The sequence below is a fragment of the Ambystoma mexicanum genome, chromosome 2p (assembly GCF_040938575.1).
Source record: "Ambystoma mexicanum isolate Mex_15411 chromosome 2p, UKY_AmexF1_1, whole genome shotgun sequence".
Taxonomy (NCBI): Eukaryota; Metazoa; Chordata; class Amphibia; order Caudata; family Ambystomatidae; genus Ambystoma; species Ambystoma mexicanum.
The window spans coordinates 1,331,397,674-1,331,420,507 of record NC_090923.1 but is presented as its reverse complement, the minus strand read 5'-3'; the positions used below and the strand labels follow the sequence as shown (position 1 = coordinate 1,331,420,507).

At 43.9% G+C, this 22,834-nt stretch overlaps 1 protein-coding gene across 1 annotated transcript in view; it reads left to right on the top strand.

Moving 5' to 3' along the window:
* The window catches only part of LOC138567462 (melanin-concentrating hormone receptor 1-like), a 677,597-nt gene that overhangs the window by 79,723 nt on the left and 575,040 nt on the right, over positions 1-22,834 (top strand). The window lies entirely within an intron of this gene.

Below are 22,834 nucleotides of genomic sequence, written 5' to 3'. Positions count from 1 at the left end.
GTGTAATGGTGGGATGGAAAATCCCAGCCCTTAGCAGACCAAGTAGGCCTGGAGGACCTGCGCCCTAAAACAGTAGAGTGAAAGTAAATGACAAAGGCCTTTTTTATTAACAATCGATATAAAACAGGGACAGCAATGAACATCAAAAATCTCCACGCTCTCATCTGCCTTGAGTTTGACAACAGCTTAAAAGCATAAAACATGTCATAACTGAAGTCACATCACACAAAAACCTACGGGGTGGAGAGATTGGTTAGGGGAATCATCTATATACACAATCCATAACGGTTAGACTTTTCCTTGGTCATGCCCTATCTGATGGCTCCACCTGAGACCACCTCTAAATTGATAGCATTGAGTCCATGTCATTTCTATACTACAGGATTGGCTAGTGCAACAATTATAAGCATTAATTGAGGACAGGGATTAGTTGGCATTGGCTTCATCAACCTCGATTACTTGCAATGCCATCAGCACGTGAACAACAATATTAGCAGGGGGAGCGACATGAAAGTGCTACTTTTCCCAATTATAACACACCATCTCTGATTCCCTAGGCTGTGAGCCAGGAGTTTTAGCTTTGAACTTGACTTAGTCTTGTATCGTTCTGAGAATTTGAGGGGAGAGAAGGCCTTAGTCTATCTGTGTCTGGGGATAATGAACAGGCCCTGTTCTCCAACTATTGGTCAATTGTGAGGAGACCACGTTTTGAATTATCCTCCTCGTATTTACTAGGATTTTAGCTCATAAAAAAGCGGTTGTCTTTACCCTTCCCTTCCCTTCCACTTTCCTTCCGCTTGTTCAAGCCATTCTTCTTCCTATGTTAAGGCTTAATTAACGAGCACCTTGTCTTCAAGGCCTGTTTATTTCATTACTTAATCTTAAGAGAAATGTGCCTTGCTTTTGGGAATCATTATCTTCTGTTCTCCTCAATGCTAGTCCAAGCCTCCCTTTTCTGCCGTGGCATTTGCAGGAATTGCGCAGCAATCTTCTAGTCTGCTCGGATCTGTATTCTTAGCTGATTCTGTGAGTCTATCTTTTCAGCTTTGAGGCTTCTTTGATGCTTCCCATTCACTGTAATGTAACTGTGTCATCCATTTTATCCAAAATGACTACTCATTACTTTTGCATTTCTGCGTTAGGCAAGCATTATATTTATTCTTATGCGTCTTGCGTTTCAGCATATATTTTGAGTATATGTTTTCTAATATCTATTGAATGCAAGAACATTCCTCGTGTTTAATTGCAGTTTGACCTAGTATCCGCGTAACTTCATGGTGAACGCATGTCTAGTTCGTGTCTAATGTATCTACCTGTGTCAGTTTCGGCAGTGATGTCACTTGCTTTCATCATCTTTGGTTCCAGCATGATCATGTCTGCTCGAGCTTGCAGACTCCATCTCTTCTTCGATTGTTCTGGGGTAAGTAAAGTAGTGTTGTCTTAGTGAGTACCGTCTTTCATACCTGCGGTATGGCAGCAGAGATGGGACAGGTGGTACAAATTATGCTCTTCTCTCATTCCTATGGTAAAGAGGCGAGGGAGGGGCTAACGCTATGGATGATACATTAATCTGTCTCTCAACAAACGTGTGACGTAGAATACCTTTGGGGAGCACAAAGAGGACACACAAATACAATAGATCCTTTCAATAATCTGGAATTGCCAACTAAAAGAAATTGACCACATGAAAGAAATTCTCTTCATGGAGTCTCGCTTCAAAGAAATTTTTCTGCGGAACCGGGTCCCCCATTTCTGTTATCAGGTGGATTCTTCCTATAGCCTGCCTTGATTTAATAAACCGGTTTGAATAAAACAGCTCCTAAGTCCTCTTGCTAATGCATAATGCTTGACAGTAAATGAACATCCTTAAGCAGTTGAAGGTTCACTCATTTAAAACTGCAAAATCCATCCCATCGGTCATCATATGAAGTGTTTCATGCATAACACATCATCTCTAGCTGCTTGACTATATATCAACATCCCCGAGAAGTTGACATGTTCACTCATTTAACAATGGAAATTCATCCTTTGAACCATCATATGAAGCTTTTCATGCGCAGCACATAATCTATGTCTGCTTGAAAATAAATGAACATCCCTGAGTGGTTGCAAATGTTCACTCATTTGAAACTGTATATGCATCCCTTCCACCACCATATGAAGCCTTTCCTGCACCGCACATAACCTATATTGCCCTAGGAAAATGGGGTAAAATTACCCTGCCCCCCCCGCACCCATTCTCATGTCCATTATAAAGCATGTCATGTGCAGCATTAACCTTACTGTACTAGGAAGAAAGGGATTACAATTCACCCTACCCTACTGCCTGCAGAAAATTATGCATACACGGTACCCTCTGGGTTCGCAGTGCTCCTCTTCGCTGAGCCCACGTGATTGTGTGCAGGAGGCTTGCCCTGCAACATGCATACAAGAATTGTCCTATCACTCGCTAAAACACTTGGTATTCACAGGCTGTCTTCCATCCCAGTACAACCCAACCTGAACCTGCTTAGCCTCCGAGATTGGAAGCGATCATGAGCAATGTGGCATGCCTATCCCCCAACGGTCCCTAAGCCAAGGGACCATCCCATAATGATGTCCGCCCGCTCTGTATCGTTGCCGCATAACTCTAAATGAAAATAGATTGTCCCGACCAGGGGATCATCTCACAATAACAAAACCTTCAGGCACCTGCCTGCCCTGCAACTTCATTGCGCCCAATGTACTAACGCAGAACGAAAAATCATGCCGGTCCCTGATGGGGGAAGCACGCATGAGCCCTCTGCCGTGCCACCTATAGCCCCCTCTTCCCTATGTCACCATGGAAGAAGGCAAAGCTCCTGACCAAACGCAACAGCTGGTCCGTGAGCAGATATCTCAGTTGAGGAAGGAAAAGCTCCTGACCGAACACAACAGCTGGTCCCTGTACGGATGCATGAAATGCAGCAGCAGGAACAGAAAGATCCTATCGTCCTCTGAGGCCCAGGCAGCAGCTGGAAAGAGGATGATGATCTCTCTCTTTCTTCTTCTTGCTGACAGATTTTATCCATCAGCAGTGATTTTTGGATACCGAGGCTTGAGCCTCATTACTCATCTTCTCAGGTCGAGTTTGCAGTCGTGGGTTGGGTTTCTTAATGGTCTGTGTGGACTTGTCACAGTAGGGCTGGTTTCACAGGGTCTTCGACGTGATGGGCCGCAGGTAGCAGTCAAAAGGGTTTACAGTGGTGACAGTAAGTCTTCTGATCAGAGGGTTCGGGTTCTGACCAAGTCCTTGCCAGAAGTTCTTGCTCAGCTTAGCTAGATGTTCGTCTAACATCTCAATGTCCAATTTTCTATGATGGTCAGCTATACTTGTGAAGAGTGGAGCTCCAGATGCCAACTGCAGGGCCTTGTTCTGGACTATCTGAAGACTCTTCTGGTGTCGCTCATGGCAGGTCATCCATGCTGGGAAGGCATATGTCAGGGTAGGTCTGATGATCGCCTTGTAGGCATTGATCTTTGTCTGGAGGGGCAGGGACATGGTCTTCAGGATTCCGTACAGCACCGCCTTTTTTTGCTGTTGCCTTCTGATGAGTATTCCCAATATAGCTTCTCCAGTTGAGTTTGCTGTCCAGGGTCACACCGAGGTAGCAGCTGCTGATCTTCCACTTGATGGTCTCCCCGTAGAGGATGTGTGGGTGCTCCTTGATCTTCTTTCTGGTGAGCAACGTGGCAGTTGTCTTGCTGGTGTTCAGTTCTATCCCCCAATCACTGTACCTTGTTGAAATGGCATCCAAGCTTGCAGGTTCTTCGCCACTTCCTTTTTGCTGAACGACTGCGAGATGACTGCAACAATGTCTGCATACAGTGCCAGGTCGATCTTGTGGAGTTCTGTTGGGATGTCATTGGTGAAGATGTTGAACAGGGAGGGTCTGAGGTTCGATCCCTGTGGCATGCCATCTTGGATGGGATGTGATGAGGACATCTCGGACCGCATGGCGACATGGAAGGTGCATTCTCCCAGGTAGATTGCAATCATCTTCACCAGGTAGTTTGGCAATCCCAGGCCAAACATCTTGTGCAGCAGTCCCTTGTGCCAGACTTGGTCGAATGGTTTGGCGACATCCAAGAAGACGATTCCTGTGGACTTGTTGATGTTGAATCCGATGCTGATGGTGTCCACCACTCTCAGCAGCTGATAGGTCGTTGCATACTCCTCTGGAAATCTAAACTGTTCCTTTGCTAGTAGATTTCTTTCAGATGTGAAGTCGTTGTGGCGGATGAGGGGGACATTCTCCAGGAGCTTAGATAATCGAGAGAGCAGGATGATGGGGCGGTAGTTAGCAAGATCCCTCAGTGGTTTGCTGGCATTTGGGAATACAATGACCCTTGCTTCCTTCCAGGATCCTGGGAAGTGCTGAAGTCTCATGCATACGTTAAAGATAACTGAGAGGTGTTCCATTGATCCAAACAGGAGGTTCTTGATTGCCAGATTGGTTATTCCATCGCTTCCTGGTGCCTTGCCATTCACCAGCTTCTCTGCAAGTCCTGCTACCTCAGAGCTTGTTCACTCTCATATATCTTCTGCACCCATCACAGGTTCAGTCATCTGCGAGATGCTTTTCAACTTCTTCCTCCACTCTTTCTAAAAGCCTGCTTGCCTTTTTTGGGGGGACCTTTGCCTTGCCCTTGTTGCTGCACGCAATGTGGGTATGTCCTTGGTTTGGTGGGTTTAGCTCCTTCTTCCACGTCAGACGACAAGTCATTCTTCACACTGAGTTGTCTGTCTCCTTCAGCTTAGCTGTTGCGGCATCCCACGTCTCTCCACTGTGCCGTCTGATTTGCTCCTGCAGGAGCCTTGTGAGCGTGTTGTACTTCTGCAGGAGATCTGGCGTGGGGTCTTCTGCCACTGGGGTCTGGCCCAGTTCTTGTCAGCGATTGACTGCTAGATGCCTCTCGGTAGGTTGTAGATGGAACATCAGTTTGGGCTCCACCCCTTTATATACAACGGTCCCCTGGAGGCAGGTGGATCCTCACCTCTGCCACCACACCCCCACCTCTCCTCAGGGCTCCCCTGGAAGTCACAGCAGATAGGACCTTAAAGGCCCCCGCCATCTCCCATGAGGCAGCCCCTAATGGTGCCATTCCTGCAGGTGCATGGTGGAGACTCTCTATTCCCAGGCAACATTACAAGATTATTTATTCTGTCATATGCTTTATTATGCTTTAAATGTGTGTTCTAATGATCCTTTACGCAAACTCACAAATGCACAGTTGATCTTGTGTGTGTATGTTTGTATCAGACAAGTTGACATAGGGAGACAAATATAACTCCTGCTAGCTGTTGCTGCCAAGGTAAACCACACACATACTATCCTAAGTATCCTCACTTATCTAGAATCAGTAACTCCTTTTATAGTGCTTGATATGGGGAGGTTGCCTCCTTTAAAACTTTGGAAACACAATTTCAGTGCATCTCACAATAGTTTCAGTTCTTTGTATGGGGAACCTATAGTTCAGGCCCGAGGAACAGTTAATATGGATGCCTGTCCATAGGTGGGTGGTGGAGCTGCTGTAACGTTGTACATCTAAGGCACATGCATTTTATCCAATACCTTCCATTGTTGCCGCAACTTGGATCAGGTCCCTGACCAGTACCCTCCAGGTTACACCAGCCCTGCCTCCCAAACATATATATTCTAGCTTTACTATTTCTGTGTTCAAATTACACATTCATGTCTAGTGTGTTGTTTGGTTCATAGGAATACATTTGGCAACTGCAGCCGTCTCAATATACACATATTGCATGATGATTGGAAAATGCCTCAGACTTTCATCTCTTTGTTGCTCTCTACAAAGTACAATGCAACTTCTTTCCATTTCCTAACTATTGGGAGAACTCTCAAAGGAATCCAAAGTGCTGAGAGCTATTGAGCTCCTGCAGCCCTTGCCTGTAGCCTAAAACAGCGTGGCTAGTTGACCCCAACAGCAACCAGGAGCTACTTCTTAATCCACAGGCCATCCTTTTCCATTCAAACATAGCTGTGTGACAGTAACTCTGTTGGTGTGCTGTGGAACAGACACAACTAGAAAACATATAAAGCACAATCGATCATCATACAATGTAATAAAAGGCCAGATGTATGCTTGTCCGATGCAGTCATGCACAGTAGAGACTGCCCGATTCACATTTTGTCACTGCCAGAGGGAGCCGTTGCCTTAGGAAATGCACTTTGGCCCATGTAAACAGGCTTTCAAACTAGTATCTAATAAACAACGAGTTAGTTTGCATCTCATGTATAAACTGTGTGGCACTAGCTCCGAGTTCTCTAGAGGTAGCTTGTGTTTACTGGGTGATAGCTGATATCCAGGAACTGCTTTTAACTCCTGCTCATCAAATCCAAATTTGTATCCCCGATCTCGTAAACAACGAATGCCGTCGCCTTCATATTTTGTGTGCTTTGTAGCTGCACCTGCACACCTCCCAGCCCCTCCCGGCATAGATGCCCCCCCTATGCACTTCCTCTGTAGGTCTTTTTATCCCACTGATGTCCCAGGGCTTAAAGCACATTACTTTACATGCAGTACATGTTTCCAATTCTGATGTTGATTCTTTCCCTTGTCTGCACCATACTGTGCTTGCTGAGATGTTCACTTGCTTTCATTGGATTCCCTGGTAGGGAGATATGATGCATTTAAGCCAATGATCTTACAGGGTATTTACTACCATGTTCGTAAAATGTACAATTCAGTAGCTACTGGTCTGCGAGAACGGGCAAACATCAACCACCCTTAAATGTATCTGTGCCAAACACAGCATTTCATATAATGTGCAAGCTCCTTATTGGACTGCTTATTCCAAAATCTTTGATTAACATTCTCCAGAAGCCTGCAAAATTTAACATTTCTGTGTATTCAAAGGCTTGACTAATATTCTACCTACACTTTGGTACCTGGGTGTCACTTTATATTACTTTCATTGCAAATGGCCAGTGAATTTATATGAGCCTTGGAATCCGACTGTTATATTTTCCCTATCTGCGGCACCTCACTGATGCTATTCATGGTTTGTTTTGTCTGCACCGGGAAGGCACTAGGCACATTGCGCTCATTTCAAGTTAGGCGGAGCAGGAAAAATGCAGCGATATTACCGTATACTGCTGCATTACTGCACCGTCCACCTATAACTTTGGCAAGATGTTGGAGGATTCACCTCCACTTATGAGCTGGAGGTAAATTCGACAGCTTTCCACCAAATATCACCGGAATTACCGTGGTGGATTTACTGGCACAGTAATTCCGGGAAAACTGCCCCATTGAGTTCTATGGACTGAAAACAAATGGGGATTTACACCACCACTGCCACTTGTAGTCCACCGGTAATACCGCCCAACCAAGTGGCATAACGGCAATACAGTTTGCTGGTATCTGGGCGGATTTACCACCCAGATACCACCAAAGCCATTTAAAGGGACTTTTGTCCCTGGATATGGCCTTGGATATGTCACCGCCAGGCCTGTGTTCGCCATTGTCTTAAGGCAGAGGTGATTCAGTGGGCCTCATTACACGTTAGGCGGTAAGGGATTACCGGCACCGGTAAGGGCACCGGTGCTGGTAATCCCTTACCGCCCTACTACGAGGTCCCTCAGTGGGTCCCGTCCTTAACGTGTGGTCAGACCACACGTTAAGGACGGGACCCGCTGAGATACTTCAGAGCAAATAACGGTACCTCTGATAGCAGTACCGTTATTAGCTCCTTCCCCATTCCCATTGAGCCCTATGGGGGCTCGAATGGGAATGGTAATTGGCATGGGGACTTACTGGGTCCTCCAGGGTCGGAATGACCCGGTAAGTCCCCTTACTGCCTACCCGGACCCAGAAGGCGGTAGGGGGTAGCCATGGTGCTAATAGCGCCATGGTTACCTCCTACCGTGTAATGAGGCCCAGTGTCTCATTGCACAGCCAGACTCCGAGCCGGGGCGCTTTTCACTCACGACAGAGTATAAAAACTGCTCAGGTAAAATTAATATAGGTGTTTACTTTCAATATTTCGAAAACAAGCATCTGGAAATCTTTTTAAATATGATGCGTCAACAAAAGGTCAGCGGTTGTGCAATGACTGTTTTCTCAGATAAAGTGATATTTTGCCAGCGCATGCAGTCGCCACCTACTAGACAAGGACAGCACAAAATCATTCAGCGTACTGGTATTGCTCCCCGGGATGAGTATCACTAACATTGCATTTCTTGTTGGCCCATCATACAAAAACACATTGTTATATAGATTTATTTGTATTTTATTTTTTGAATTTATTGAGCGCACTACAGCCCGAAGGCATCGAGGCGCTATGAAGGAACGTAAGAAGGCTTGATTCAGGGTTACATGAATGCGGCCCAGCAAGAATTACTTGGTAAAGGTTGCTTTTGTTATGTATGCTGGTGGCAGCTTTTTTTTTTATTTTAAAAAGTCAAAATGTTAATGGAATTGTGTCTATCTTAAAGCTTAAAAAGATTAGCGTGGTTTGCTAATACGTTTTGAAATAAAATGTGTAAAAGCACAATGCCATAATTTGAAACATTCACAAATAGATCTTTAAACTTTGTGCTTTTGTTCTGGGGCTTTTGCAAGAAGTCGGAATTTCGCCCGCTTTGTGAACTTTTCCTAAGCCTGGCTCATTGCAGAATTACGCTTTTGGAATGAAGATTTCAGGTTAAATTCTCAAGGAGAAAAATGGCGACTTCTGCAAAGTCCTAACACATTCCTTGCACTCTTATCTTCAAGACAATTCAACTGGTACTGACATTGACTGTAACAATTGTTCATGATGTCTGTTAACCTAAGTATCCAGTGGTAACACTAGATCTGTCCAGATAGATATGTATCAGCCACCAAGCCCTCTGATAGCTGCTGGATGGTGTCCAATAGCTATGAAACACTTAGATAACAAATGTTTTAAAAATAGTTTAGTTGAGTTTATAGTGGAATACATATCTTATCCCTCTAAGCTTTCTTTTAATAACCCTTGGAAAGTTAATGGGCCTTTGATTGAAAGCCCTGCTAAAAAAAAATCTGCACACTCTTTGCTGGATAGGCGCCAACTTGACCCTGTTGAAACTTTGAGAAGTGATTGAGTTCTGTGGCTTACATATCCACCACCATATCCACCACTGCCCATTGCCTGCCACTGTGTATCACTGTGTGCAACCACCTGGCGGAGAGGTCCCTGTCTCTGAAGAACTGGAGGCCAGGTGCAGGGGCACAGTGTGGCCACTATGTACCCTTCTCGTGTGCGTTCCTTCACTGTTTACGTTCATGCTACACTGCTAGGCTAGGTCATGCTTTGTTGTTTTAGCTTATGCATGAAGCTGTGTGGCAGTGTGTTCTGGTCTGTAGTGTGAACATGTCGTGTAATATTACGTTATGTTTTGCTATCTGGGTATTCTGTGCTGGGTAACATTACGTGATTAGTGTGTGTTACACTAACTGTAGATCCATGCGCAATGCCTGCACTGAAAGGAATGATTTCCCTGTCTATACACAACCCAGAGCTGACATCCGCAGCACTGTGGTGCGTAGATCTAATGTAAACTGTCCTTGCACAATCACTCTTATGTGCAGTACCACTTAATGACTTAAATACATCTTTGCAACTTCATACACATTTGAATCACAAACACCTGAATTTTGGCATTCATGGCACCCATCTCAACATTGCTTTGATGTCAGGATTGGAACTATACCTACACTGATGATTGCAAAGGTTTAGCAGGACATCACATGATCGAATCTGAGGGCAACCAAAATGTCCTTCTGGTTTGAACACTTCAGAGTAACGTGGCACTCCTACCCTGCTTCACGTGGTGTCTATGCTTCTTGGTGCATAGATTTTAAAATGATCAGTAATGACAAATAACAATACCCAGAGGGTGTTAAAATGCTTTACATGAGTAGGTTCTCCCACGGTAGAAGCTGAGCTAAATAGCTCCCAGCAATTTCAAGACCTTTAAATGATTAGCGATGCTGTTGTGTGTACTTCAGGGGTCGAAATTCAGATTTGATGAGCAGCAGCTAAAACCAGCTCCTGGGTGGGTGTCCAGCATCACCAAGAAGGCAGGAGCTACCGCTGGGGAACCAGGCGCAAGTACTACGCCCACTGCAAATCAAACTTTCACATGAGATGGACACTTCAACTTTCTGCTCATTATGTTTGATCCATTTTAGATATGCCCGAATTCTTCTTTATTTACATTCTAAAACACTCAAGGTTAATGTCACACATGCATGTTTGTAAGGCACCAGGTGGCCTGGGGAGTCAAATGCAGTTCCTGCTAACTGTTAGTTTTAAGCTAACGAGGATCTCCTAGCGTAGAGCAGGAGTTAAATAGCGCTCAGCAATTTCTAACCCTGTACTTGTTTTATCAACTTCTGAACTATCAAATGTCAGATTATGTCATTCTCATTACACTTAGCCCTCCCAACCCATTACATTTCTTACTGTTTGAAGGCAGTCTGCCTGTGCAGATAGTTTCCACTAGAATTTCCCTCTGCTACCTAGGAAGGATATACTGCATCCAGTAACTCTAGCCGTGCCAGTTGCCTGTGTGCCATTCTCTCCGCCTTGCTTCAGAGTGATGAGTAATTTGCAAATCTCGGTAAATAAAACTAATTTGGAACAATCCAAACTGTTCACAGTGAGCCTCTGGATGAGGACACATTCGTGGTAGCCGGACCCTTTGCAGGAACAACTTGTATCATCTCTGTGCTACAAACATAAGCAAGGCTTCTTACCATAAGGACGACCCTTTAACAAAACCCTTTTACACTGTCCTTTTTGTTTGAAAACTTAGAACTAACATGGCACTCCTAGGAGTAACATGGCACTCCTAACCTGCTTCACATGGTGTCTTTGCTTCTTGACGCAGATATTTAAAAATGATCCGTAATGATAATGATAATGATAATGATGTGTTATTTATATAGCGCCTTAATCCAAAGCACTTTACATGGCACATGTTTACATACAATATCACCCAACCGAAATTGGTACTCAATGACAAATAACACTTAATACCCAGATGGTGTTCAAATGGTTTAAATGAGTAGGTTCTCCTATGGTAGCAGCTGAGCTAAATATCTCCCAAAAATGTCAAACCTTTTACTTATTTTATCGACTTCTGGACCATCAAATGTCAGATTATGTATGTAATCCTCATTCAACCCCCAAACATCCCTTCCTCAGCTGCCGCCACCTCCCTCCCCACCCAAGAAATCCCAGAAACATAAAACACACATACACACACACCCACATGCATAATCACTTACCCGTTCTCATGCGACGGCTCTTCTGGGTCTTGACGTGCCTGTCAGCCCCTGCGCAAACTTGTGCGTGGCAGGGGCATGACAGTTCGTTTTTTTTATCAAGCTTTTGTTACAATTCAAAAATAAATTCTCTTCTCTTTCCTAAAAAGAGCCAAAATCAGTTTTGACAGACAAAGTTGGACTATGATGATACAGGGTCACAGAGAAAAAACATAAGCTGTTTTGACATGTCCTTCGGTTACTCATGTAGTTCATTTAGGGACTGACTTTAAGACTTCATCAAAGAAGTTGATTAAATTACAGGAAAGCTTGATGTGACCTGCTTCCACGTGTTCCCACCAATCGTCGGACACATAGATTTGTGGTTTAAATTCACTTAGATGCACTTCACGAAGATCAGTCAACATTGTGCATGCAGTCGCTAGATGCTTTAGGGTCTCGACTTCTGTTGATTTGCAAAATCGGCAATTGTTGTTGACTGTTTCTTTATTCTTACGCAGCAAGAGCATTTCATTTGTGTTGAGAGCAGTCAATCGGAATCTTAGAAACTGTGCCCTATAATGACGAGATGGACAGTTTGTGAGATATTTTGGTTGACGATGTAGTTTAACCAAACTTCTGGAAGTGGCCAAGGTAGATTTGAGAGCTAAACGGCTGTTATAAGTTGTAATCCAATCCCATATCGCTAGCTTCTTTTTAGCGTGTTGTGGGCCAAGGATTAGCTCTTCTTCCGATATACTTGCTCCGTCCATAATTGCTTTTAATTTGAGTTTCCATACGTGGATAAGGGAATTGTCGACGGATTCTTTTCCCGTCTCGAAGATGTTATATGCCGGGATGGAGGAACCGAGTTGCATTTTGCGTAAGGTAGGCAGAGATTTCCAGACAATTGTCATGTAGATTGAGTTCAAGGCTAGCTCATATCTGAAGGCTGACATCGAGATGTAGTTAGGAAGGCCCAGAACACCCTCCAGAATTTTCCTTCCAATTTATGCCATAGGTTGTGATTGACATTCAAGGCTGCTTCGCCGCCAAAAGTAAGTGTTGGAATTACTTTTTGAAGGTAAAACATTACTACGGGAGAGATGGAACATTTCCCATAGTCCTTGTTAATTTTGGCAGCTTGGAGACTCAGAATTTTTGTTTTGTCTACCAAGTCGCTAGTCCAGGCAGCTTCGCAGATCGAGTTGTTAACCATTACACCTAGGTAATGGATTGACTTGACGACATTTAGGGCCTTTTTGCACCATCGGAAGGACCTGTCCTTCTTTGACATGATTCGTCCGATGCACATGATTTTTGTTTTCTCTGCATTTAGACACAATTTGTTTGCAGTTAGAAAGTCATACAGGCGAGAAAGAAGATGTTGGAGGCCAATTTGTGTTTGGTCAACCAACACTATGTCGTCTGCATAGACCAGGTGGTTAACAAAAGATCTGTTTAGTTTGGGAGGAAAGCAATGGACAGACTTTAGCCACTCCGGTAGACCAGCTATAAAGAGTTAAAAAAGATCTGCTGCAAGGGGACAGCCTTGCTTGACGCCTTTGAATGTTCGTATTGAGTCTGTGAGGTCACCTTGTGACTTTACTCTTATTTGAATGGAAGTGTTAGAGTGCACGGCGATGATGGGTTCTAACAGGTGATCTGGACATTGCCAAGAGTGTAGTTTTGCCCATAGTTTGCTGCGGTTGATGGCGTTGAAAGCTTGTCGAAGATCAACAAATGCAAAGAAGATTCTTTTTTTCGCCTCTATTGCTGACAACTTTAGAATTGACAAGATTGTAAGATTCACATCAGGCCCTACAAGTTTCATAAAGCCTGTTTGACGGCAATCAAATTTACCAGCTGAGAGTGCCCAATTCACCAACTGTTGGCGCAAGTAGGATCCAAATATTTTTCTGATGGTATCGAGAAGGGCAATCGGGCGATAGTTTTCAGGATCAGCCCGACTGCCCTTCTTGTATATAGGGACTACGATTGCTTTGGACCAAGAGGAAGGAAGCTTCCTGCTATTTGTAATCTGGGAAAACAGCTTGTGGATAAATTTGGCCCAGTGTACACTATGCTTTTTGAGCATGTGATTTGAGATTTGGTCTGGTCCAGCAGCCCTTGAATTCTTCAGCTTGGATATTGCATATTCAAGCTCTTTGCTGGAAGGTGTAATATCCCAAGCAGAATTTGTCACATCAAACGGCGTGGAGTCTTCACACGCAGATTTTTCAGAGATTGAAGTAAAGTATTCTCACCATTTATTACTTGTAATTTCATTAGAGATTGCTGGAATGGATTTGGATCGGCCCTTATTCAAAATGGCCCAGATTTCATGTGTATTTTTCAGTGCTAGTAGCTTTAGCATTGTTTCTGCTCGTCCTTGATCAATGATGGTCGAGTTTGATCTTAGCCAATTTCGATATGTTTGCCGTCGATCCTTGACTTTCCTTGCCTTACAGCATGGATCGCTCAGCTCTCTTTTGATTTGTCGAAGTTCTTTCTTTAGTAGTTTTTTTGCTGATGCTATTTCAGCACTATATAGATGTTTCGGCGATGAGCCAAAAAATTCTTGAGTTAGAGATTTTCAGGGTGTGGTCCATCAGCAGAGGCGTATATTCTACTATCTGGAGTGCATTTAAGCTGTGGCTTAAAGAAGCAATTGCAGATCCATTGGTTACCAATCGGTTGCCTGCAGCATTCGTTTGTAGTTGGGAGGAGTGGTTTACTGACATGTTGCAATGCTCTTCACGCCAAACAAGCCCCATCATGTCGTGATCGCTAAATGATGTTGGCTGCACGTTGAGAGAAAAGGCTTTATCGAAAAAGGTCTGTCGAGGCCCAGATATAATCAAGAGTACTTGTTCGCGACATACTATGCCACGTTGGATTAGCTGGAAGGTCACCTTTTATTGATCCATTTAACATCTGACAGTTGCGTTCAAAAAGGTCCTTAGCTCAAGTTTGGCCTCTTGGAGTAACTTCATTATCAGGAAGCTGAACATTTAACTTGGTAGATGAATCAAATTTAAACCAACTGCAATTGAGGTCGCCACAGATGATCACGGAGACATTGTCATAGCCTAGAAAGGGATTCCAGTATACGTTAGTTATTAAGAGGTTTGAGAAGGTGGATCTTAGCGAAAGTTTGATCAAATTACTTTGCACAAAAGGATTTGGATTCGAAGAGGCTACTAATGACCACCAGTACTGGATTTTCAAAAGTGTTATCAGACCTGCAAAAGGTCGGCCCTTAGGGTTTTTTCCAACCGGGTTTATCAGAATAGTGAATCCATCGCGGGTAGGGGGGGTCCCGTAGCCACGTTTCTTGTAAGCATATGACAAACACGTTCTCCAGAGGTTCTTGGAATGTGTTGAACAGATGCATAAATCCTCTCGTGTTCCATGACAATAGAATTAGTTCTTGTTGTATGGCGTTGGCTCATTGTTATTTACGTGGTCCATTTGGGAATCGTCTCACGTTGTTAGCCCTTCTTTCAAATAACTGATGTGTGGCAGCATCCAGAATGTCAGGTGATGAAACTAGAGATTGGCGCAGGGCTGAACGCTGAGCGGCTCTGTGTCTTTCATCTTGATCGAGATTTGCCTTGAAGGATGGAACGGATCGCCTGGCAGACGGTTCGAGAGTGTAAAGCAGGAGATCCTCGTTTGCATGGAGTAGCATATTTTTCACCGCAGCCGATGAAATGTGAAGAAGAACTTGGTTGGAAGACATTTCGGTTAAGTATTCCACAATTTTGATGTCATCTGATGAAATAGCTCGCAATGGTGGAATACAAGCAAATAGTTTTAGAATATTTGCTCGATTTAAATTAACTTCGTTGCCATCCCAATTAATGTTTTGAAGACGAAGTTTCCACTTGCAGGATGGATTCTCGAGGTTGACAGGTCCGGAAACTCGCTGAGCTTGAGGCAAACGTGATTTTAACTGATTCAACGTTTGTTTATGATTTAGCTTTGAGCTTAGAGGTTGCTGAGGACCCTTCTTGATCGGAGGAGAAAGTTGTCGTGCATTGGGACCTGATTGCGGTATCTTCAGGCTTTTGCTTGCCTCTATGATCCTCTTCATCGGTGACCTGCTTGATTTAACAGCTTGTGCTTCAGAGAGAGGATTGGTGGAGCTGTCGAGGTCAACCGAGTAGGTCGATAGATTGCATAAATCAATGGAAGAATCTGAGGTGACATTTCCAGTGAAGGTGTCGTTCGATGCTATGCGCCGACGTTTTGCTGGAATCCTTGAAGGTCTCGGTGGAGCACCTGTTGTCCTCAATGATGCGTTGGTGGCAATGATTGCTGCAGAAGTTGTGTGAACTGGTCGAATAAACAAACTTGTCTTCTTTGGAGTCGTTATATTTCTTATGAATTTTTTTACCTTTTGTTGTGTTTGTTTCGTGGGGATACTTTTTTTTTTAATTGCTGTGCTTGTTTTCCAGATGTTTTGTTCAAATTAATTTCAAGGCTTGTGGAGATAGTTTTTGCCGGGCCTTTAAATATATTGAAAGAGTTCACTGACATAGAGATTTGAGCCGGTACGCTTTGAGTCGAGATCACATTTGATGCGAGGCTACTCACTTGCGGCGCTAGACCATGATCGTTCAAGTTAGGATCCAAATCCTCGTGAGAGGAAGCCGTGGAGCTCACTATTGGGTCGGGCTGGACCAGCTCTTTGGCGGCTGTGGCAAGAGCAACCAAAGCTTGAGGATGTGCAGTTCCAAGTGAATTATCTCGTGTATTAGAGGATCCCCGCGGGGAGATAGCTGCATTTTTTCGCATCCATTTCATTGAATCCAGCAGGCCCTCCATTAAGGAGTCATTTTGGCAGTGATGATGTGCAGCTAGATCGCTCAGCCTGTCTTGCCATCTCGCCGCATTTTCAGCGTTGGACACCATTTGAACTTGCAGGAAACTTGAGAAATGTTCAAGTTTGTCGATTTTTGTCATTAGATTAGAGATTGCCGCGCCTTGATCGCTTATTGACCCTATTAGAGATTCAAAGATTTTTGTGAACGAGGCTACGGCAACAGCAGAAGCAGCTAGAACATTGTCATGTATCTGTGAGAGCGCTTCAGTTGAAATGCCAAGTGGTTGAGGTGCAAAATCATGGACTGACGAAGAGCAAACTGAGGTATCCAAATTGTAGTGCGGATTGAAAGTAGACACATTTTTGGCATAATTTGTCGATTGATTTTCTTCTCCGAACTGCAGCAGCGTGGGATGCGTGGTACTAGCATTCAACATGGAGTTGCCACACAAAGGAGATATAGTGGAGGTGCGTTTTGCCTTGAGCTCGGCGACTCTTTGCAGGCGACTGGCTCGGGCAATCGCACTCCGGTCGCGGTGAATAGGAGGTGGAATGGATTCATGCACCAGAGACCGAGGGGTGCCGGATGGATGAACGTCTATGGACTGTTCATTAGCGCTCGACGTTGAAAATCGACCAGCATCGGGTGCTTGGCATGCTAAAGCACTGTCATTGTCAGGGTCAGTGCTTTCAAGAACTGCTCCTAGAGCAGCTCGACCTGCTGTTTTTGGTCCGCTAAGATCGATTAAGGAACAAATTGGATTGGTTGTAGGCAGAAAGCATGGAATAGGAACAGAAGGCCTCATTAGTTTTTTGCCGTCAGCTGAATAAGTCTGTGGACAGCACAAATGAGCAGGAGGACAGCAAGAGGTTTTCTCCTGTGGCAAGATGTCTTTGACAGTAAAGGTACGAGTGGAAACAGCAGTAGGCATGGGTAGCCGTTGAGCCTTCAAATGTTGTTTCGGAATCAGTAAGGGAGCCAAATGATTTTCAACATCAAGATTAGAAATCTTTAAGAGTTCTTCATCAGTCACTAGATGGGACAAAGGACTTTTGTCTAAAGAGGAGCCAACAGCATTTGTAAAGTGATTGGACTTTGAGGGCGCAGTAGGTCGCCGTAGGCAGCTCGTTTACAGTCGAGATTGGTGGCAGAGGCACTCGAGGAACAGGGATTTTCAGACTGGACTGCTGAGACGGCAGGATGAACGGTAGGCAGAGCGGGTGGAATTGGAACAACCGATGACGAGCATCGCTCGTCGAGAAGCAACGAAACTGGATGCGGTAAAGAGCTAGTAGCCACAATCGTTGAAGAGTCATTCGCAGCCAAAAGCGCGCATCCAGTCGCTTTGCTTACCTTGGGGCCAGCGGCTGCTTTCATCATGAACCAAGGGTTAGGCGTGCGCCGTTGCTGTGAAGATTTTTTCCGGGTCAATGGACCGTCTGCAGACAGAGTCATTGCTTGCGCCGCCGCCGTCCGAAAGAGTGTGCGGTCAGGCGGTCAGGCGGAGAAAGCGGGGGAGCGGAGGAGCGGGCTAGTAGCGGACTGGGCCAGACTGGGACTCTGCTCCTTGACTCCGCGCCGTGCTCTGCGCTTTGTAGGTGTTTTTAAGTCAATGGAGGTAGAAACAGGACAGGACGTGCAGCTCCTCTCAGCAGAATGTAGAGACTGGGGCAGACTGGGACTCTGCTCCTTGAAACAGTTCGTTTTAGAAAGACCACTCTTTGCAGTCACAGAGCGGTGTTTCACAATCAATCTTTTTTTGTCATACTAAATAAAACTACATTTTCACTTAGGACCAAATATTCCCTATGCTCCCTGGAAAGGATATATTACATCGAGCAACTGTAGCTGGGCCAGTTGCCAGTGTGCCACTCGCTTTGCCTTGCCTTAAAGTGATGAGTATTTTGCAAATCTCTCTAACGAAACAAAATTTGGAATTGTCGAAACTGTTCCCAGTTAGCCGCTGGATGAGGACACAATCCTGGTAGCCTTACCCTTTGCAGGGACAAAGTTTATCATCTCTGCGTTGTAAACATAAGCAAGGTTTCCTACCTTAAGGACAACACTTTTAGACACCCTACTACATATATCCCTTTTAAAGTCAGAAAAAGCAAGTGAATTCACATGTGATCTTATCATGCCAGGTTTTCCAAAGAAGAACCTAAATGCTGCATATAAAGAAATTACTCCAAATGCAGATTATAGTCTTTGGGCCTCATTACGACCCTGCCGGTCCGGAAAGAACTATGGTGGTAAATCCGCCACCACCGTCAGTGGTGGTAAATCCGCCACCACTGTTGTTTCCGGACCGGCTGATTAAGAGTCCTGCAGGTGGGAGGTGTCACTCCGCCAGGTCTGACCTGGAGGGTTTAACACCACCCGCCTGCAGGCGGACATGGACACACCGGCTCCGTCATAGACGGAGCCGTTGTTTACATGGTCCCCATCCCCATGGATTTCTATTGGACCCCATGGGAATAGGGATTTACCGATTTCTGCCTCCAGAATTACCGGGTAACCGGGGTTGTAATGCCCCGGTGATTCCGGCAATCACGGAGGCGGAATGGTATAAGAGTCCGGCGGTAACCTGCCGGAATTTCCGGCACGGTTACCGCCAGACTCGTAATGAGGCCCTTTGTGCAGGAGAAAATATGCTTACAAGATGATGATCCATTTAAACTGCCAACTGTGAATGTATTTAGAGTTGCAGATATATTATTTTGTACATTGCAAAGTACGGTGTTTTGTAATTACTTACTCTTTGTGATTACAATGGAAGTGAATATGATTTGCAGACATTCGTATTATAAAATACTATGAGTTGACTTGCGGCATGCTGGGTTTCATTTGTTTACTTCAGCCCTGCATACGGGTTCCCATGTGAGGGAAGTTAAGACTGCCATGGGATTTCTCTTGACCGTTTGAAATGTGTAACCTGTGTTTGCCTTTAATCATGAAAAACCCATTAAGGCCACCAGAAACAAAGGGTCATCTGTACTATTCCCTCCCACAATAAATACCTCAAAAGACATGTAGCAAAATTCCTCACAAATGAAATGTGTATTTTGCTCATTGATAACCTCCAGGCCTTTTTTCCTAAGGCCTAACTTCAAGCAGGCTTTATTGCATCAATGTGTCCCTTTTGACTTTGTTGAAGGCAATGATGCCAAATACATCTTAATGGCAATACAAACAAAGGGTAATTATTGGCTAAGTGGTCTACTAGCATTGGTTCCATTACCCTAGAAACAAAACTAAGCCTAGAACTCTGGACCATTGAAATCAACAATATAACTTTCAAAAATGTTTTTAACATATGTCCACAATAATAGCACTTACAATCAAATGAAAGTTTGCATTGCGATTAATTTTAGTCTAAATGTGAATTTCCTTCAATTTCTAGTGCAAAGACAAAATCAACACCATGTTAGTCCAGCTTTAAAATCATACAAGATGCAGGTTTTGATACTTTTTTTGGACTAACTAACAATTCAATTCAGATAATGAATGCAATTATTAATATTGAAAACATTATGAAAAGTGTCTGACATCGTTATGCCGCATATCCATATGACTGTCTGTGATAACAGATTCCAGAAATCCATATTTCATCGAGGTGGCAGGTTGCTACCAGGAATTATGGAATAAAAGTGTTCATGCATTTCAAATTATCATGGGCATATTAGCCCTCACTTTATTTTCTGGTCACATTTATTTTATGTATTTATTTATTTCTTTGCATTTGTATCAGCGCACAAAGCCTGTGGGCATCTAGGTGCTAGTTGCATCGCAATGAACAGAAGTCAAGGGGGGCAGGGAGAGGGGGAGGACAGTCAGTTAAACAGAAGTATTTTGAAGTGCTTACTGAAAATGTTGTAGGAGGGTTCCGATCTCAGGTGTGAGGGCAGCTTGATCCATAGAGAGGGTACCTGGACAGGGAAGTTGGGAGTCCACTAGGTAGCCATGGGCATCATTCGAGAGGCAGCAGTGGGTGAGGGACAAGATTTAGAAATTATTTCTGTCTTTGACTGGGAGCCAGTGGGCAGATCTCCTGCCGGCTGATATGTGATCCTGTTTGCAGATGTTCAGGGCGGCTCTGAGTGTGTAGTTCTGGTTGGTTTGGAGTTTGAGAAGGTTCTTTTCGGAGTTGCCACCAAGCAAGGAGTTACAGTAGTCAAGTTTTGAGCAAATAAAGGCTTATGCCACATCCAGGCGGTTGGTGGTAGTGAGGAACAGTTTGCTAGCGTTGATGAGTTTTATTGCATAGCTTGATGTTCAAGTGATGTGGTTGACATGGCGGCACATGAAGAGGGACGAGTCTAGGTATACCCCGAGGGTCTTGGCATGGGGTGCGACAAAAATCTTGTGGCCATCGATAACAAAGGAGGTGTAGTCTTGGGGAAGACTCTTCAGAAGGGCCGGGGTTCCTATAAGCAAGAGTTCTGTTTTCTCTTCATTGAGACAGAGACTGTGTTCGCCCATCCAGGCTTGGATGGTTTTGTAGATTTGGTTGATTTTGAGCATGCCTTTCGTGTGGTCTCCAGTCAGGGGGATAAGGATTTGGGTATCGTCAGCGTCGTTGGTGTACGAGATACTCAAAGCATGAAGACGTCAAATAGGAGCTTGGTGTAGATGTTCTACAAGGTGGGTTAGACGCATGACCCTAGGGGCTCCTCGCATGTGTGGATATTCTGATTACCCAATGAAGAGTGGGAGGTGAGTATTCTTTGGGAGTGTCTGACTATCGAGCAAACCAATGGAAGAATTTGACCAATAAAAAACTGTGATATAATCATGACGTAGCATGCAATAAAAGTGTACTTTAAAGCAGGAACACACATGGAATAGGAAGCTTATTCTGGAATAAAATGCCGCAGGAAAGAACACCCCCTTTTCCTATTGGAGGAGTGCTGAATTTGAATATTATCTGGAGATGATAAGGCCTTGTCCATGAGGGGATTTCAACCAATTTACGCTGATGCAGACTTGCTTTCCTGAAAAAAGGGTGAAGGGACCAGGAGAGGCCACCTGACTGGAACTTCCATGGGAACAGTAGAGAGTCTCTGGTGGCTATGCACCTTTAAAGAATTATTCAAAGTGATTATAAAAATTCCCCAAATGTAATAGGATAAACCCCTAAACTCATTACCTTGCTAAGTGCCTGGAATGCAAAGGAATTGGGGTGGTGATTGCCACTAGGGGTTTCTCTTTGCAAATAGAATACCTTAATCTTTTAGTGAAAAAAATGCCTTGTATTGCATGTAGGCCAAGTGAAATGTCATTTTGTGCAGAACAAGCTTTCCCAACGCACAGACATCAAGGAATGATAACAACATTACTGATACAATGAGATACAGTATTCTAGATACTAGTGTGAGTTATGCTCTGTTTTCATTGTATTTGAAGCAGAGGCAGATTAACTTTAAATAAATTCAAAAATGCTTTTTCTGTGTTGTATGCGCTGTGTAAAATAGGGCTGACAGTGTAGCATTTCATGAGTAATAGTTCAAGTGGATCCTGGGTATTCACAGGTTTAGCCCGATATCAGATTTGTGGAAGGGTGCACATTTCCACATCTACAGGATTGATTGATAATTTGCGACCTGTGAAAGCCATCGATATTTAGAAGTGAATCAGTAGGTGAAAGGGAGTTAGAGATCCTAATAACACTCACAAATGAAAATAATCACAATATAAAACTACCCTCTCCTCACTCTTGACTTTGAACAGTGTGGTCTAGTTTGCAAAGTGAAGTGGGAAAGGTACTGATCCTTGTATTAGAAAATCACAAAACCATTCTACTATGTTAGCTGGGTAAACCAATAGTCTGTGTGTTTTAAATGAATAACATTGCCTCCTTAAGCCAAACCTTTGAAAACTCACATGCAATGCATAATAACTTACATTCAAATGCATGTACAAGTTAGAAACTCACAAGCCCACACTTACACTTGGTGAATGAACATAAGCAAATATGAGTGCCTAAATGTAATGTTTCAATGCAACGTTTCTCTGGTACCAATATCTGTTTTTGAGGTTGTTTAGTATGAATGCAAACTGAAAAGAGCTTTAATATACTGGCTGATAGTTGCCATTATGGTCACACAACTGAGTCTGTGTAGAGGTGGCATTGCAATATTTAGGATGAGAATTGTTAATAACATAATTACGAGTTCTGTTGTGTGACTCCATGTGTGTATAACATTTGATGAGATTATCACAGACAAGCCCATTTAAATGGTGTAAATAAGCTCATGTGCTGTATAGCTAATGTCTTGTTGCAACGTTCCCTACATAAAGTAAGGGGAACACCTTTGGGTTTCTTTTAATTAAACCCATTTCAATTGTAGTCAAACAGCTTGTCTCTTGCCCCAGAATGGTGGGGTGGGACTGTATACCAGCAGGTGTTAAATTAGGAATGGCCACTTAGTTGAAATATGCACATATATCAAAATGATCTTTACAGGTTGTATGTTGTGTGAAGGTTTTGTGGTTTATTCATGAAAATCTTGTTTGTTTTCTTTAGTTTTAGTGAAGCCAGTTTGGTTTGGGACATTAGTTTGTTTTGGGGAGCCAATTGTTTATAACATTGGAAGAACTAGTAGCCACCTCAACTGGTGTTTCAATGATTGGAGTACTTGCAGCCCCGGGCAATGTGCTACTCCTGGTTACTACCTGAATTATATTATGCACTATGCTTCCACCCACAACTATTTGTGCATCCC